Raw genomic sequence first — 18,325 nt, 5'->3', positions numbered from 1 at the left:
GATATTCTTTACAAGAGAGATAACTGTTGAAAACCATTAGTTTGTTGGTACAAAAAGAAAAAGTGGGTTTAAGATGCTAATAGAGACAGTGACACAGACTGAAAAAAAGATGTGAGGATCTGCCACACTAGGGGTATGTTCTGCCCCTCTTCAACCATGACAAAACTGCACTTGAAATTAAGAAAGGCTTAGCAAAGGCTTGAAGACGACAAACAGCTGTGGTGACTGGAATTTAGCCAAGGCAGCTAGAGCATCTCAAACGTTTAAAGCCCTGACTACAAAACACAGAATTCAACCATTAGCTACCAAGAGATGCATCTTAATTGAACATTGGACCTCTGCCATCATATTTATATCAGAAGTTGACTTAGACATCAGACTTATGAAGGAATGAAATGAAGAAGTGTTCCTTAGTGGTAGTAATTAATCCGGGTAGTGCAGAGCACAAGGCAGAACACCAGCTGACTAACAAGGAACTGGTGCACATTTGCACCTGTGGCAGTAAGTGCCAGATCTTATTATAAGGCAGTACTCCATGGATATTTTTGAGCAGGAAAAAAAGAAAACACTAACCCAAAACTGAGTAATTTGGCAAAGTTCTGTCTCATTGGCACTTTCCAGTCACAAAAGACCAACAATAAAAAAAGCCGGTTATTCCAAGTCAGCACTGAACTGTAATACAGCAATCTGCAAAACCTTGCTACTAATATCTTGCTTTTATGACCTCTAATATGCAGTTATTTATCAAAAAGTGACAAAAAGAATACCTATCCTCTAAATTAATTTCAAAAAGTATTACTTTGACATTTTTATAGCCTTCTAAGTCAAAACTAGAACATACTCTGAAACAAAATATACTTCATAGTTCTTCATATTGAGATTTTGCTCTTTCTCCCGTCTTATACAGGCTCTTTAGAACAGTGATTAAACAGTTCTTTTAATTCTGTCTATTACACAGAAATCCCAGCTTTTCCACCATCCAGTTCAGATGGTCTACTTGTTCCCAAAACAACCCCTCAAAACTTCTTGAACTTAAAACCAGAAACAGAAAATTTGTGGGCTATACCCAACTGAAACACTAAACAGTGTAAAGTTACAATGGGGCTAAGGGCAGGGAAGACACCAAAGATACTTTTGCAAGTTTATCTAAATCGGGGGTCCTCAAATTTTTTAGGCAGGGGGCCGGCGCGCGGATGAAGTGGCAGGCAGTCATCTGCAGCTGCTTGGTTTCCCCCCCCCAACCCGCGGGGGTGTGGGGTGTCTGTAAATACCAGGGACCAGATATTAAGGACCCTGGGGGGCCGTATCCGGCCCATGGGCTGTAGTTTGAGGACCCTTGTCTAAATACTTCAACCATTTTGATTACAAAAAATATTTTTAATTTATATATACGTGTGTGTCTTCACAAGAGTTACCTGTTCCTTTGGTTTTGGCAGTTTGCTCTGACTGATTCCATCCAGTTCAGTAGCAGAAACATACCAGAAACAAAAACAGAAAACAACTTTATGATTATTAGCAAAAATCGTTAGAAAACAAATAAAACAATTCCTAGAATATCCACAGAAAACTACAAGTCTTAATCAACTTACATAAGAGTTGTTATGCTTTCAAGATTTTACAGTTCTGACAGCCAAGCAGCCAGCTAGTAAGCAATGGGTAAGTACAAGAGCAGATATATTGAGATAGACATGAGGACTGGTAAATCACCACAACTAGCAGTGAGAATTGGTAATATAAAAATATATACCTTTACTGTCATTCTCATAGAGCCAGGTAAACTCAATGGGCTAACTCTTCCTGCATTCCTAGGTATACCAGTCAAACGGAAGGATGATGTGTTCCCAAATGGGCAGTTTGAAGGTGTTCAGTGTTCATTGCTACTAGTTTGTTATTTTGAGAATAAAATACAGTACTCTTTCATCCTCAGAACCTAGACTGCACGTTTCACGCATACTACACAAAAGTAGTTTAGAGGAATTCTGCTAGGAAAAGTGTCAAGCATATTATCTGTGTTTCTTCCTTATCTTTCTAGAGATCTATTCATTCCACAGTTTTTTCTATCTATTAAAAAATTTTATTAAGTGTTAGCTACACATGTCCTGGTGTTAACTAGGATAGAATTAATTATTTTCTTAGTAGCAGGTACGATGCTGTGGTTTTGGATTTTGTATGAGGATGATGTTAATAAAACACTGAAGTTTTAGTTGTTGCTAAGTAGTGCTACTATAAATCAAGGACACTACAAGTTTCCCATGTTCTGCCAATGATTTGGTGGACAAGAAGCTGGGAGGTAGTGGAGCCAAGACAGCTGACCCAAACTAGCCAAAGGGATATTCCACACCGTAAAACATCATGCTCAGTATATAAACTGGAGGGACTTGGCCAGGGGTCACCAATTGCTGCTGGGGGACTGGCTGAGCATCAGTCAGCAGGTGTTGAGCAATTACATGGTGCATCACGTATTTGAGCTTTTTTTCTCTCATTCCTTTCTCCCCCTCCTCTTCTTTACTGTTACTGTTGTTGACAACTAGCTGCTTTATTTCTATTCTTGAACTGTTCTTACCCCAGCCCATGGTTTTTTCTTTTTCCTGATTCTCCTCCTCACCCCACCAATGGCAAGGGGGAGGACAGGGGTGGAGGGGGTAGCAAGCATATGGCTGCATGGTACTTAGTTGCTGGCTGGGCCTAAACCACAACAATATTTACTTCAGTTGTTTGGGTTTTTATCCATAGGCCCAGTACTGCAAAGACTAAGATACCATACATTTGTCCATTATGCCATGCTCTCAGACCTCTAGATCTTGTGCTAGTACTGTTGTTCCATCTATAAATCGCATGAAAAAAATCTGGCCCTTAGTCCACACTCAGAGTGTACTGTACCAAACTATACTTGTCTCATTAAGAAGTCAAAGAAAAAGGAACGTAACCAAAACATTTCAGAGAAACAGACCAAATTAGCATCAGCCGTTTTAAAATTCCTGGCATCATCTTCAAGCACGGTCAGTAATAAGCCTTTAGAAGGGCACATCAGAATTACAATGAACAATTTAAACAGATTTTGCTAGTGGCCAGTGCTCTTAGCCACTCATATTGAAGGGCTGAAATAGCAGCTGCAGTAGCAGCAGCAAGGTTGTGATCAAAATTGATAGTAATACACATATATTAATTTCTTTTCTTAGACACTGGAGTCAGTTATAATTGTTAGTTGCAGTGAAACGCTAGCATAGCCACATGCATAATTTACACATTTGCAGTTATCACATGTATATGCTTGTGCAGTCATTTGATTGACCTAAAGCAGCATATTGACTATGAGTATTGAGATGGGAGACTAATCATTCCTTGTATATATGTATGTACATATTAGTTTTATAAGAGACTGTAGAACCACATTACAGCAGGTTACAGTCATCTTAATGACATCCAGAAAAAAAATTTCCCAAAATATATAAAAGAAATAAGCAAAGAGCAAAAAAATTACAAACTGCATCCTGAACAGCCCAGCACCTAGACTAACACAGAAAACACAAATTTGTGAACATTATTAACTATCATAGTAAGAACAAAGAACAAGGTTCTCGAAGATCATTGCCTTCCTCCATTTTCTAAGAAACTGATTGAGCTAGACACAGGACACTTAAGATCGAAAAAGTATACTGAATTAACACATCTTACTAAAGATAATTTAGTATTTTATAGAACTGCATATTCATACATTATTATTCCTGCAAAATAGGAGTGCAATAAAAGGTATAAAGAAAAACATTCAAGGGGTAGAAGTTAACAAATTGCAAGTCTAGACAAAGGTCAAGGACTAAAATCCAACAGAAATATATGACCTTCTAATAACAGACACTGTAAAGCGCGTGATCCTAAAAACAGAGCAACAGTGACCTTAGAAGAAAAAATATTCATGATGAACTTTACTGCAACGCATAAGGAATTATAAGCAATCCCAATTTTAGTCCCGTTTACATTTCAAATGTAACTTGCAGGAATTCAGTCTCAGCCTTATAGAAACATTCCTTTTGTATCATGTAATCCTACCTATTCACACAATAAAACAGGTCCAATACACAAACAATATTTCCAGATTTTCCATCTACCTTTACAGAAAAAGGATAAGAATAAAAAACATTTGTATTTTATATAGAATTTGAAAACTGAAGCAATCTGAAGGAAGTGAAATAATGCCTGGAACCAAGAAACTTAATTATAAATTTATAGGGTTTGAATATCAGGTTAATAAGTTCTAATAACTTCCTATTTAACAAAATAAACTTGTCTAAAATTGCTGAAAACAAAATCTTTTGCTTGGAAAAAACACTTGTGAAAAAGAAACCAAGCACTCCGGGCGGTCTAGAACTTAACATTCTTCTGCCAACATATTTTAACAAAGCACAGAATTTTGTAACCTGAAACAATGCTTTAAACAAATAATTATTCCAGTCTTTACCTACACCAGTCATTTGATGATGACACAGCATAAAAGCATTCTGCAGAAATCTGTCCATCACAGTGTCAATAAAAACATAACAAACAGAAGAAAAGCTACCACTAGACACACAATTCTTCTAAACAAAGCACAGATCTAATCTTCTCAGAATTCCCTCTTGGGAATTAAAATACTTTGGAAGCATTTATTTCCGTAAATTAATTACTTCATATTGAAATGGAAATATTTTGCTTCTGGTTTTGCCAATATCTATACTGTTAAATATTTTTTTTAATCCAATTTCTAGCCAAATAGGTATCAAGAGTTTCGCAATACAAACCTAGATTAATCAACATACAGTCCTACTTCTGTAAGGCAATACACGGAACAAAACCAGAGGGTAAAGGGAAAAAAAATTTAAAAAAATCACGTACATCCTTAGCAACACACATTCATAGTCACCAGAGTGTAAATTGGAGCTCTTACCCTTTAAAGGATTTTTCATGTGAAACTGTAAGCAACCTCTTATGAAGCGCTTCCTGCATTGTAACTGTTTAAGCAAAATTTTTATGTTGGTCCAGTCACTGACTGATAAAAATGCTGACAAAATAGGACAAACCACAAAGTTCTGTATCTGATTTATGGTTTTGAGAAGATCGGAGCAAGACAAGCAAGGAACTAATGACAGAGCTTTTTCCAGGTTTGTCTTGTCCGTCCTGTTAGTACTATTGGTCAAGTAGCAGTGACTTCTCATGTTACAATTTTTACATGAAGTCTATGATCATTTGATAATGATATATGAAAAAGTTATTTATATTTCAAGAGAAACACATGTCTCACCAATAGAAGGCCCAAATACAAGCCTTATATTCTAGTCGTCCAATGTGCGTGTGTGAGGAATTATTCTATGCTGTGCTACACTGCAAACAAGACCTGAATAAGACAGCCAAGAAATTTATCAGAATGCTACTTAATTTCTATATTTATAATTTCTTACTACAAAAATAAGGTTTTTTGAGAATTTGTCAGCTTAGCAGTGCAGAAGAACACATAAAAGGCCTACTTCTTTTAAAAACATTTGTAGAAATAACGTTTCTCCAAAAAGAAGTCTGCAGGATCCCATAACAAATATTCAGTATCTACAAGCTAAGCAAAACAACAACAAAACTGGGCAATCCTACAACTGCTATGTTAGAGGAAAACTGGGTGGGATTTTTTTTTTGTTTTGTTTGTTTTGGGGTTTTTTTCCTCTCTTGTGAGTGAAAAAGAACATAGTGTACATAATAGCTGTGGCCTGTTGGAAAGTAAGGCCACTCAGGAGCAGGTAGGACTGCAGACCAGCTTTTCATAGACCTCAGTATCAGCCAAACCTAGTTTTTCCTTACAAAATCCAAGGTTTCATTTTCTCTTCCTTCCCCACATCTGAATTTTAATGCAAGTAAAAGCACAGGGGAGTTTTGACAAACAATATAAACAATGAGTTTGGATAAGCAACAGTTTTTCCTGGTCTACAGAACTCAGTAGTTTTATAACAGCATGCAAAGTAGGAGCCAACAGTGGTTTAGACCTAAACCCCCATTTACCAGCAGTTCAAAAATATATATAAATTCATCACACCTTAAGCCAAGATTCAAGGATCAGTAGGCGACACGCAGAATTTGTTACCTTCTATACAAGTAGGTTTGCACATCAGAAATGGCCACGATCCAAAAACCAAAACAGGTGGGATTAATACACTTGTTCTCCATACCTTTTAGAAAAAGACCTTTTTCACACCCACCGTGTGACAATATAGTTTATTTGAATTGTTTAAAATAGTAATAATCAGGTCGGCTGGATTCATTGCTTTAAAGATGCCCAGAAACCTATTTCTCCTTAATTCCTTCCCCAGAAATAAGTCAGCATTTTATCATATATCATGACCTGTTGCAACTCCATTGGGCAATGACAACCCCTGTTAAAATTACTTTATATTCTCTTCAAGACTGAGCCCAAAGTAAGGCACATTCAAGTTGATTCATAGATGTGCTGATGTGGAACATATTATTCATAGGCCTCAGAATTCAAGGAAGGGAAAAGAGGTGACCAGCTCCACAACAGTATGCTGAACAGAACACTTGATTGCTTTTCTGTGAATAAAAAAAATAAAAAATAAAAATCTGGCTTAAAAAACTAGAAGGTCCTCACAGGGACATTTAGATCTGCTTACAGCAGATTACCCAAATAAAAAACTGTGCAGAACACTAATGACAACATGGGAAAACACCGAGTACCATCTGAAGATTAGTTTTGTGTAAAAGTAATAGTATAAAAGAACTCTTTCAAGCCATTATTTGAGTATTAAAAAAATTTTAGGTTTTCATTTTACCACATTGTGTTACTTCTGACAGAAATGAATACATTTAACTTGAGTGTTCTATAACAAAAGTACAAGCTTTTTGCAACATAAGTTACAAACCATCATAAACGGTGTCATAACTTTTTAACAGTTTCCTAGAGAAGACTGACTTTATCACCTCTGTGCTCTTGAAGGACACTCAAGTCGCACACAACTTCTGTTAACAAACAGAATGTGCTGTTTTAATTCGTTTTTGGAAAAAAGGAAGATTCAACCTCTTAACAGCAGGAGCAAGGATAGCAAACATATGGACAACTGCTGAGATTAGTTTCATCCAGAAAGTCGATGCATAATTTCCATGTAAGGTCAATAGGCAAATATAAAAGTTAAACCTAATTCTTGCCAGCTTTGAAAATAAATACTAGAAATAAAGTTGCATTGGTAGGGGTTTTCTTAGTTTTCTTTCATGGCTGAATAGTTTTGGTCAGATAAGTGATATCACATGTAAACTGTTCTTTTGAGCTGTCATGAAGATTATCTTATCTGATTTTTTTATAAGTCATTTAAACCTAGAATATGTACAAAATTGCAACACTGAGAGCATTCAACTTTAATATAGTAGAAATCTGCGTCAACAACTACTTTTGACTTATAGTTAGTCTGGTTTGTGTGCGCTAACAATGAGATCATTCTGTCATAACAGTGACATGTATAGTGCCCAAACAAAACAAAAAACAAACCAAAACACCAAAACACAACAGTACCATGAAGAATGGCTGTTTAAAGAAAAAATACAATGCATTCTTATAGCCCATACTAGCATAAATGCAAACAAGGAACCCAAATCCACACCAGCTGGCTGGTGAGCAGGTTAACACAATGCATGTAGGTAAATATCTAAGTGTTTGTTCTCGCTCAAAAGGGCTTCTTGTGGCCCGCACAGAGATAAAGGCTTTGTAACAAAGTTTGGAACTTTCCTTAGATGCACATGATTATTACTTTAATTATTTTTCTTCAAAGACGGAACCAGAAAGTAATAATCAACACATTTCTTTCATGTATGCCTTTTGAAGGGGTTTATTTCCTAGATTTCCAACACATGAAATATAATGTATGTCTAGTGACTCCCTAACCCAGTAATTCCTTTTACTAAAAGTACCACCTACAAGGTGCTATTGTTGAGAAGAGCTACAAAGCTTCTGTAAAAAATGCTTTTAACACCACATTACAAAGTATTAACAATAAATACTTTTGAATGTACTGGACACAGCAGCAGAAGCTTTTTTTTTTAATCTGGGTATTAAAACTGTAGGAAAATGCTTTCACTGATTCATTATATGGTTATTAAACATGTAATAGATGCATATAATTTCATATATTTTATCAAACATGGAAACTTTCTATTTAGTCATAGAATAGCTTTCCAGTTATCTTGATGATTAAGTACCTAAACTATTACTAATTAATGCAGTATTTAAAAGTATATTCAGGAAGTAGAAACCGAGATAGTTTTCACGCTTTGGTAACGACATAAAGGAAATAATTCCTTGTTTCGTATTCTAATTTATATCACACACAGCATGAGAAAGCAAATACCAAGTTGCAGCATCAATAATAATCACTCTGTCACCCAGTAGCTCCGTAAGACAATTTCCTAGCACCTTGTGCATAGGAGAAGAAAAAGCTGAGCTGGTTCCTTCTAAGGCATATGAGCATTATTCATTATGGATCAACAAGCTGATTTACCCTAGACTGGCAAACTAATTCTATTCTGAAGTCAGTCAAAAAAAAAAAAAGAATAAAAAAAAAAATGTTGCCACATACTTCAGCAAAATAAACTAAGTGTTTGTTACAACCCTTTCCTGAATCTGCGGGGAACTTCTTACTCCTAAAAAGGGAGTCCACAGAAATCATGCATACTTTACTAATTCCTGCAGTACTGGTTTCATTCAATTTTGACTGTTGGAATAAGCAGAACCCATAGGCAGTCACACTACCAGTTAGTTCAGGAGTTGTACTAAATAGAAAATACATTGAAGGTCTGATTTCCTATGATTAATAGGAAAGATAATGTTCTTCTCTGGTTCAAAACTGGTGCTAAATTGGTATTTTGTATTGGAATTCAACAGAAAGTCTATTAACAGAATCATCATGAGCCAGAAACAGACATGTGGCCACCTTGATATTATCAGTATTCAGGTATAAGAGATGTCAGTAAGGTTATTTCTTGACTTACAATTGTTAGTGTTTTGTTACAAGTCTTTGGAAGATTCTTTTTTAAATCTTATGTTCTTATGTGTTTAATGTTAAAGCTAGTATCTTGAGCTCCCTCTGAAGAAGTCTTGACTAGTGTCAGCAGTGACATTGTACTCAAATTCTCTAACACAATCTTATGAAAACATAAATGCCTTCTATGTAAATTAAAACTCTGCATGAAGTCACAAGGCCTGAAATACATTTCATCAGAGGGTCTTCATAGCATTCTTGTAACCATTTTGGATGCTATCTGTTACAGAATTCAGAAATGTTACTTACATGTATCACAATTTTTTCCCCCTTTCCCTCTAAACCAAAGTTGTTGGTTTGGAGGGAAAGTAAACCACAGGTTTAAGTGTCCTGTGAGAGCAAATCTCTCTCTCAGGAGTCAGGGGAAGTGAGAGCTCACTGGACTTTTTTGTCTGTCGTTGTCAAGGTCCCAAGGCAGGGAAGTGGTGAGGAGAAAATAAGACAAGAAATCAGAGAGGTACTAGGATGTAAAAATTATTTTTCTGTAATTCAGGAGAATACTTTAGGTTGACTTAATTATATAGAAAGACTGAAAGTACCACTCTAATGTTTTGAGGCTGGCAAATTAGTCTTGCAAACTGATCCTGATCCGGGTGGGGGAAGGAGTGCAGGGCTGCAAGCAAAGTGTTTGACATGTTCCACAGAGGTTGCTTTATCATGCTAAAAGCTGTGAACGCTTCAGAAACACAAGATTTCTGGAGAGCACAAGTACCACCGTATCCTTGAAACAATGACATGGTGTTTACAACCACACCTCATTAGCTAGGTAGGTAATTGACTTGCTATCTTTAGTGCTCTTAATTCAGAAATGACCTAAGGATAAAGTTAAAGCTTTGTGGAAAAGATTTGCCTAGTATAGGGTGGATGTTCAGCTCAAGACCAGACCAGAACACCAAACATTTCTTTATGGACTGACAAACACAGATACTTCTGCAACAGCATTTACCTAGGGTAAAGAAAACTCATTTTGAGCTTATCACTTTTTTTTTTTTTTTAAAAGAAACTGCCAGAAACTCACTGGAAGTTGTGGGGTTTGTTTGGTGGAGAAGGGGTTCTCGTTTGTATTCTTTATTATTATTATTTATAAGGGTAAATAAAGCTTTCAGAAGCATTCTTGTGGTGGGGGAAGGGAGAAGATATTGGACATTTTTAAATTGTTTGGAAAAGCCCTGTTCATCTACTGCTATTGCCAAAATCATAAGCCCTGAAATATGGATAAACTGGAGCCAAGACAAACTTTGAACTTTAGACGGATTATTCATCCAAATGTCACAGGGAACAATAACAGATCTCAAAAGTAACAAAGATAGCTGAAGAGAATTGCTGATTAGAGAGTTAAGGGGTGAGAGCTAGGGTAGGGGAAGGGAAGGAAATTTGTGACTAGGAATCTACACTCTCTACAATCTCCTATTTGTTTGGGATCAATCTGATAGTGCTTTGGTGATTAAGTGTTTTCTAAATTTCCATGATGAAAAAGATGTTAGACAGATTCTAGAATTACACTTGTCAAAATTTTAACTGCCACCACAAGTAAAGCGCACTTTAAAATCCAAAACAAGACCTCCGCATTTCACACGCAACTTTGGTGTATTGATGGTGCCATGTAGTGGTTGTAGGAGGGAGGCCATGGCCTTTGCTGCATTGTTCTTGGTTTTGTCTGTCCCCTGTTGACATCAAAGGTTAATGATCACAACATATTTCCTGCAGTAGTCTTAACCACAGCTTACAACCCCCTATGTTGTAAACCATCACATTCCAACACTCCATTCTTAATACAATTATACATCATTCTAATGGGACAGAACAATCAATGTATGCCTTTATTATGCATGCAGATATTGTTCTTAAAAGAAAAGTTTATCAAAATAAACAACAACATGCAAAAAAGTCAATAGATACAGTGACACCTTCCAAATACCACTCTTCTTGCATCTCTAAATAGAGAAGTATTTTCACTTCATCCTACACTTAATTCTTAGATCAACATTTTTCAATGTTTTCTTCTCTATTGGTTCTTTACATGTGCTCACTCTACCAAACAGTTCATGAAAGAGGCAGTAACTGGAAACAGTAAACAATACCATTAGGAAAGATTCCTCTGAAACAGAGAAGCTATTACTTCAAGAATTAGCTTCAGAGTTTTGTTGTTTTACTCCTACTAATACAATGGGGTAAGTTAGGCCCCAACAATAATTCAGACACCTAAATTCAAATTTAGTTTAGTCGCTACTTCCTGCATTATACCATCCCTGTTGAAAAGTTTTGCTTAAAGAATATCCTCCATCCACAAAGACTAAAAATCATTTTTGTTCAGCTGCAGCCTATTCACAGGAGATATTGCACCTCATTTTTTTTTCTTTTTTTTTTTTTTTTATTCTGTTCTGTAAGTATCTATTACAGGTCACAAAATGATTGTTCTTTGTATATGAAAAGAAAAAGTGTGCACCTTCAGTGCTTGTAGAAATAAAGAGTTCAAACACAAAGCGGTGGAGTGATCTTCTATTTTGAAAAAAGAAAGTTACTAGACAGCTCAAATATTTTTGGAGAAGAAATAAGGTCTTTTGTGCAAGAACATATTTAAGTTCAAAACAGAATACCGTAATTAAAAATACTGTAAGAATTGACAATATTAATAAATATATGTACATGTCATGCAATTTCGAAGCATGTTGGAAAACTATTGAATATGCTTGAATGAAATGCATTGTTGGTTGGTTAGTATGGTTGTTGGTTTTATTTTTACGATTCACTAAGAAACAAGCATGCTAAAATAATAGATAAAGAAGTGTTTACCTGCTACTATTTTCTTCAAAATGGATGCCTCCCAAAATTCCACATTTGGACACAGAATAATTTTTAGGAAATGAAAGGAAAAAACAAGCAACTAGATGCCATACCACAGGTTTTCACAGCAGTAGTAAACCCACAACTGTCTGACTTTGGCAAGGAACTGTTACAGAATTCAAGTGATATGACATTGCCAGAAGTGACAGGAACTGGATTCCTAGGGATAGTTTCTCACCTATTTGCTACTGACAAGTACAAATCTGAGCCATTAGCAATACTTGTACATCTGGCACTTCCCAGTCTCTAAGGCTTCTTGGAGATTTTGTTCCTCTCATCCATGGAAAGATATTGATATGAAGCCATTAATTAGCTTGAAGGGGGAATTAGATAAGAAATTTTGACCAATGAAAATTTGTCTAAGTCAAAGAGCTTTAAACAATTTCTTTTAAAACAAGTGGATTCTCCACTGCAAAACTACAGTATCAATGTTAGCTATAACCAAAAAGTAGATTAGACCAAAACCAAGAGAAGTTGCTTGACAGCCTAATCTACTAATCCCAGTACCTAAACACACTTCTCCAAAAATACCTGAAAGGGTTTAAATTTCACTGCACCCATTGACCTCATTACTAAACAAGACTGATTATAGTGGAATGCCTGTGGTTACAGAGTCTTTCCATCAGTGGAAAAGAAAGCTTTCCTTTCCACATTTCCAGTTCCCCATAGGATGTTAACCCAATATGCTCAGATCAAATGTCTTATTAGTATTTGTCAGTTTGAAAAAAATTTTGGAGTAAAAACCTGATCATCAGCAATGACTTGTCATATATATATATGAGTATATATCGCTCTACCCCAAAAATATGAAACTCTACAGGCTGCATTATTGACTTCTGTAAAACATAATCTAAGTCATAAGGTTCTCTGCACTTGCAGAATTTATCCCTACAAAGCTATCTGACCTTATCCTGTAATAGATATGAAAGTCATGGAGGCTTTAAAAACAACGAAACATGTTAGGCATCATATATGAATATGTAGGAGGACTGCTTCATTACTCTTGGCACCATAACTGTTTCTTGAAATAAGTGGTTATTAGTTTAGATGTTGAGAGGATTTCTATATACAAATCTCAACACACCCGGCAAGGACAATGGAAAGCAAAGGGGGAAAGTAGTGTAAAGTGGCCAATTTAAATTACAGTTGTTTGAACCAAAACTTTGAAAGACCATTAACTGTAAAAATAGCAATAAAAGATCAGTTAGGCTCAGGAGTGGGATCATTCTTTCAATCCAGGAATATACTACCTATGGAAAAGTGACAGCTAAGAAAGCGGACTTGCTTCTTAACCACATGTAGGTTGGCAAAACACCTGCTTATCCAGCTACATCTTTTCTGTTTTTTATCCTAAAGCAAACGATTTATACTTTGTAAAAAGTATTTCCATTGCAGTAGTCACTGCTTCTAGAAAAACAGTCCTACAACAGCTTCAACTCAATACCTACTTGGAAGACTGGAATTGCTAAAAGAAAACCCTGATGTTAGGGACACCAGCCTTACCAGACAGATCACAACCTGAAGGTCTGAGAAATTACTCTGCAAGTTAGAGGCTTTTGATTCACTAGTTGTGCCAGGAATTTTTACTTTTAAATAGACAACCTTAATCAGGAGTTTGTTAAGTCACTTTAATTCTCACCTATTAAAAGTTATTACCTGTTAGCTTTTCCCTTCCACTTTAAGGTCTTGGTGATATTTTTCATATAGCATTATGATACTTACAATAAAAATAAAAAAAAAAACCTGTTTCAAAGCCATCTTGATTTCCTCCCCACCCCCACCCCTTGTCCACAGTAATAAAACCACACTGCTAAAAAAGAATGCTTTCTGTGTAAATGTGGCTCTATTGCAAGCCTCTCACCCAAAAGGAAAATTCAAAATAAGTTTACTGTTCTTCAAAAACAGATTACCTGTGCAATACTAAGATATTTAACAGAAGATGTCTACACGAGTATTATGGGACCATTTTTCTTCTCCTCCCAATGATATTACAGTATTTATAGCCCTATGCTATAAATCTCACACAAACAGAAATTGTCCTCTGTCAATTCTCAAACCTGCACAGATTACTAAATACTTCCAATACATCTGGAGATTTCTAAACAAGTTATTTTCAGTTATTAGTATTACAGAAGCCAGCTTCTCACACCTCCTCAGCTCATCAAGCACAGGAAATTAGCTAAAAAATGCGTAAAGTGACAGAGGCTAGAAAGTGAAAAGATGTTCTCAGCTTAAAATAGAATCCTCTTCAGCTAAGAAATAATGGTTTTTTCCTGTTAAGTTTCTAGATCCTACTGACATAACCAGTCTGCCAAGCCCCAGAACTCAGTGTTGGCACTGCTTATTACTTTTAACAGAATTACAAAGAGGACAGAAGTGGTACTACTGTTCTAATATAGTCAGTTGCCAAACAAGTCTGTTTAGCCTCCTAAAGTTGATACAAACTTTTTTGTTTTTAAAGTACCTGCTGCAAAGATCAAATGAATTTACTCTTTTTTTTATATATATAAACAATTTTTTTTTTTCCATGAGTAAATATTGAAGATAGTGGCAAAAGGAATACATAAGCTTACCTGACTGGAAGAAGTACTATTTTGTGACTGAAAATTTAACAAGCATATTCAAACATCTAAAAGGTTTTGGTTTTGTTTTTTTTTTTTTTTTTTTTGTTTGGTGCTCTTTGGCAATTTAAATTGGCTCCTCCCACCACAACTGCAACTCTTATCTTACTTATTCCAGTCCTATTTTAGTAGCATAGCACTGTTAATTTTAGTATATCTCCACTCAGAGTTCTGTGTATTCTAGCATTTTGCAGATCTGGAGTCAAAAACCTAAATACCTGGACAGAAATTATTCTGTATGACAGGATAGGACACTACACATCATATTCATTCCTTCTGCTGCTTTCCTCTCTCGGAAGTAATGAAGCCGGAACCCAAAGCAGATTGTGTTTTTTGACTGCACACAGACCATCATTCACATTACCCTTCCTTTCCCCCTTTGTTCATCAAAGCTATTCTTCTTAAGAGACACAGACCCATATATGCACACACTCACATATGTAGTACATACAGAAAAAGCTTTCTTTGCCAAAATGTTATTCCCTTTGGTCAACAAATAACCAGTTGATTTAAATGGTTGCTAGAGAGTTAAGTCACTAAGAAGATAAGAACAATTCTAACCGTGGGGAATGTACCAAGAAACTTTTGTAGCCACAAGTACCATCCTGTTTGCACGAATGACACTTCCCCTACTTAATCTAAAGGCAAACCTGCCGGCTATGGAAAACACAGATCTTAAGAATCAATAAGGGACAGAGAGAACTCAAGTAGTGACTGAAGCTTAGCAAACAATTTATTCACCTGATTCAGCCACATTAATTGCCCATAAAAATAATTGTTTTCTAATACATTATCATTCAGTTGTAACAGTATTTCAATGATTTGGTATTAAAAAGCGTTAATAACCACAATATTAGAAATTCAGACTACGCAGTTTAAATACAACTGGTCAGATGAACTTCAAAATGCTTCTCAAATATTCTCAGATCAAATTAGGACACAAGCATTCCCAGTACTAGATACTTTTGTCTTCATTACCATGTTGCTTGCACAGAGTCCTAAAAAAACTGTCTCTCAATGCTTGGGCAGTATAACTTGAAAAAAAAATAAATTAGCGAACAAGATAAGGAAAGGATAAATTTGTGCTGATGTTTAGAAACGAAGGGGTTTGTGCTGTTTTCCAAAAGTCAGGATGACTAAAGCTGGGAACTCACAGGTTGAACTAGCACCTTTGATCTCATTTTGGGCAAAACCCCCATATCCAGCACTAGTAACTCAGTTAACAGGCAGACCAATACACCTACAAAACAACTAATATATTCTCACATGACAAGATCTGCTCTGTATTTTATTCCACTCAGAGGAAATGGTTTGTTAAATCGCTGAGAAATTCCAATAAGCCTACATTTGCTTCAAAGAGTACCTTTCTGATATAATTAAATATTGCCAGGGGAAAAAAAACCAACAAAAATCCACACAAAACAAAAAAATAACACCACCAAAAAAATCAGTAAAACCCAAACAAAACACTTGGGATGGCATAATGCGCATTTTACAGGAGAAATGGAAATCGGTTCTTCCATTCATTTGTAAAACAAGAACTCATCACCCAGAGAGCAGGTGAATTCCTGCAGTCACACACACTTCTCTTGGAAAAGGGTTTAGCAGACCCAGGATAACAGAAGGCCAACAGACTAAACCCTAAGGCATTTTCCTTAGTGTCATCATATGCAACTGTTTCACTTGTTAGCCTTCTGTGAAAAAGGCTTTCATTAACGATTTTGTTGTTGTTGTTGAGCTTCCATCCTGATGTTTATTTGTTATACTCAATATTTATTCCACAGAGCTCTACCTCAAAAGCCTGGAAGGCTTGGGACCTGCACCCAATCCCAGACCGTACACATAAAGCAGTAAGAACTTTATTTTAGCAAGAACAGCTGTCATTGAGTCACTAAACTTAAGACCTTGTGATTCCCCACCACTTCACAGGATTTACAGATACATAACAAAAAAAAAAAATATCCAAAAAACCCCACCCAAAACCACCAAAAAAGACAGCCCTACCTATGTGTTTAGAAATGTCAAAAGACAGAAAGACAGCAGATGGGTTGTTATTCTCATAAATTCATAATTAGACACGGAAGTTAGTGAGTTCAAGGTGCAGAGTACCTTAAACCTGTGGCACTTCATACAATGTGTAAGAAAGTGAAAGAAAGATTGTCAATGTTGAAATCAATGTATTTGTATGAAATGTTATGCTACTTATCTTTTAGCTGTAATACCATGAAGTCAGACAGCAAATACAATTTTAATTTATTGGAACTGTTTCATCATTTAGATAATATATTCAAATACTTGCTGAGAAGCTTAAATTATCAAAGCCTAGAGGACATTACAAAAGATTTATAATTAAGTTTTTTAGTTATGAAAAAATTTTTTAGAGAAAGCTAAAGGTCTCTTTTAAGAATTTGCAAACAGCTGTATTCAAAGCTATTCAGTTTGACTGTCCTAACCTCAGGGTACCATGATCCACCTGACATTTCTTTCCTCCTACACACACACCACACCCATCCACCTCCCTTTTTTTTATTTTATTTTTCCTAAGTACAGGAAACTTTGATAAAGATAGGCACTATGAAAGTAATGACCTAGTCTGCACATTGATCACTAGTACCTTCCTAGTTTTCATATTAGGTTAAAGCTAATAATACTATAGTCACTTTTAAACACAGTTTTATACTAAACCTGTCATTATTTCAGGCACATTGAAAGCAAGCCACTTGATTTTTCACTGCCAATTCAACACATAGCTTCAATATATTTTGTTTCATGTTATACACAGACTCCAGAAATGTGAAAGCTTTGCAACTTGAAAACATGCATTTAGTTGTTGGTGGTTTTTTTTTAATAAAACACCACAAAACCACACACAACACAGGAGGTGAAATTTTATATCATGACAGAAGTTCCACCCACAACCAACAGTCTCTGTGATGTCAATCATTTGGAAAACCTACCAACAGTTTTATAACGGAGTCAATCATTTAAGTTAAAGTCATTGATTTAGCATCTAGTTTCAAAGGCCCCTCCACTTAAGCATCAGCTAAATCACATCCCTGTGCAATGACTTCAGCAGATATTTGATAATAATGCAAAGAATGTAACAAGTTATGAGATGGAGCACACTTTTACACTGTTTAAAATTTAGGAAAACATTAACATTTCCTCTTTATACTGGAGCTTACTTACATTATACAGTCAGACAAGAGAGGGACTATGCTTTATAGCACTGGCCAGCGTCAGCATGTCTAAACATCGTAGAATGGTTTAGGTTAGAAAGGACGTTAAAAATCACTTAGCTCCAACACCTCTGCCAGGGGAAGGGACACCTTCCAGTAGACAACATTGCTCAAAGCCCCATTAACATCCAAATTGTATTTCCATTATCTTAAGTTTTAAACAGGCATAGCTCTGCTACATTTAGCTATCAGAAAGCAGCAACCAAGATGCTTTTCTTTGTTCTCTATGGACTATTCTGGCAATTAGATCACTTTTTATCAAAACAACATTTAAGGTAAGGTTTTCAGCCCTTCTCTGTGTACAAATTACACTGTGCACATCTTACATAGAAAAGCAAGACCTTTCTTTTTACTTAACCAGCATGTGGGGCTGAGAATAACTCAGCCTACTTGAGCCTGGACTATACTGGACATGTTGAGCGCAATTGATTTCTCGTGTTGTGCCAAATTTCTCAAATACTCATTTCCGTAGGTCATGTCCTGTTCCGTTAACAAATAGAACACTGCTACAACCATTGACCTATTTTGTCCTTCAGTCACCATCTTAAACTAAACAGATATA

This window comes from Falco rusticolus, chromosome 1, assembly GCF_015220075.1.
Source record: "Falco rusticolus isolate bFalRus1 chromosome 1, bFalRus1.pri, whole genome shotgun sequence".
Taxonomy (NCBI): Eukaryota; Metazoa; Chordata; class Aves; order Falconiformes; family Falconidae; genus Falco; species Falco rusticolus.
This window is presented reverse-complemented; position numbering follows the sequence as displayed.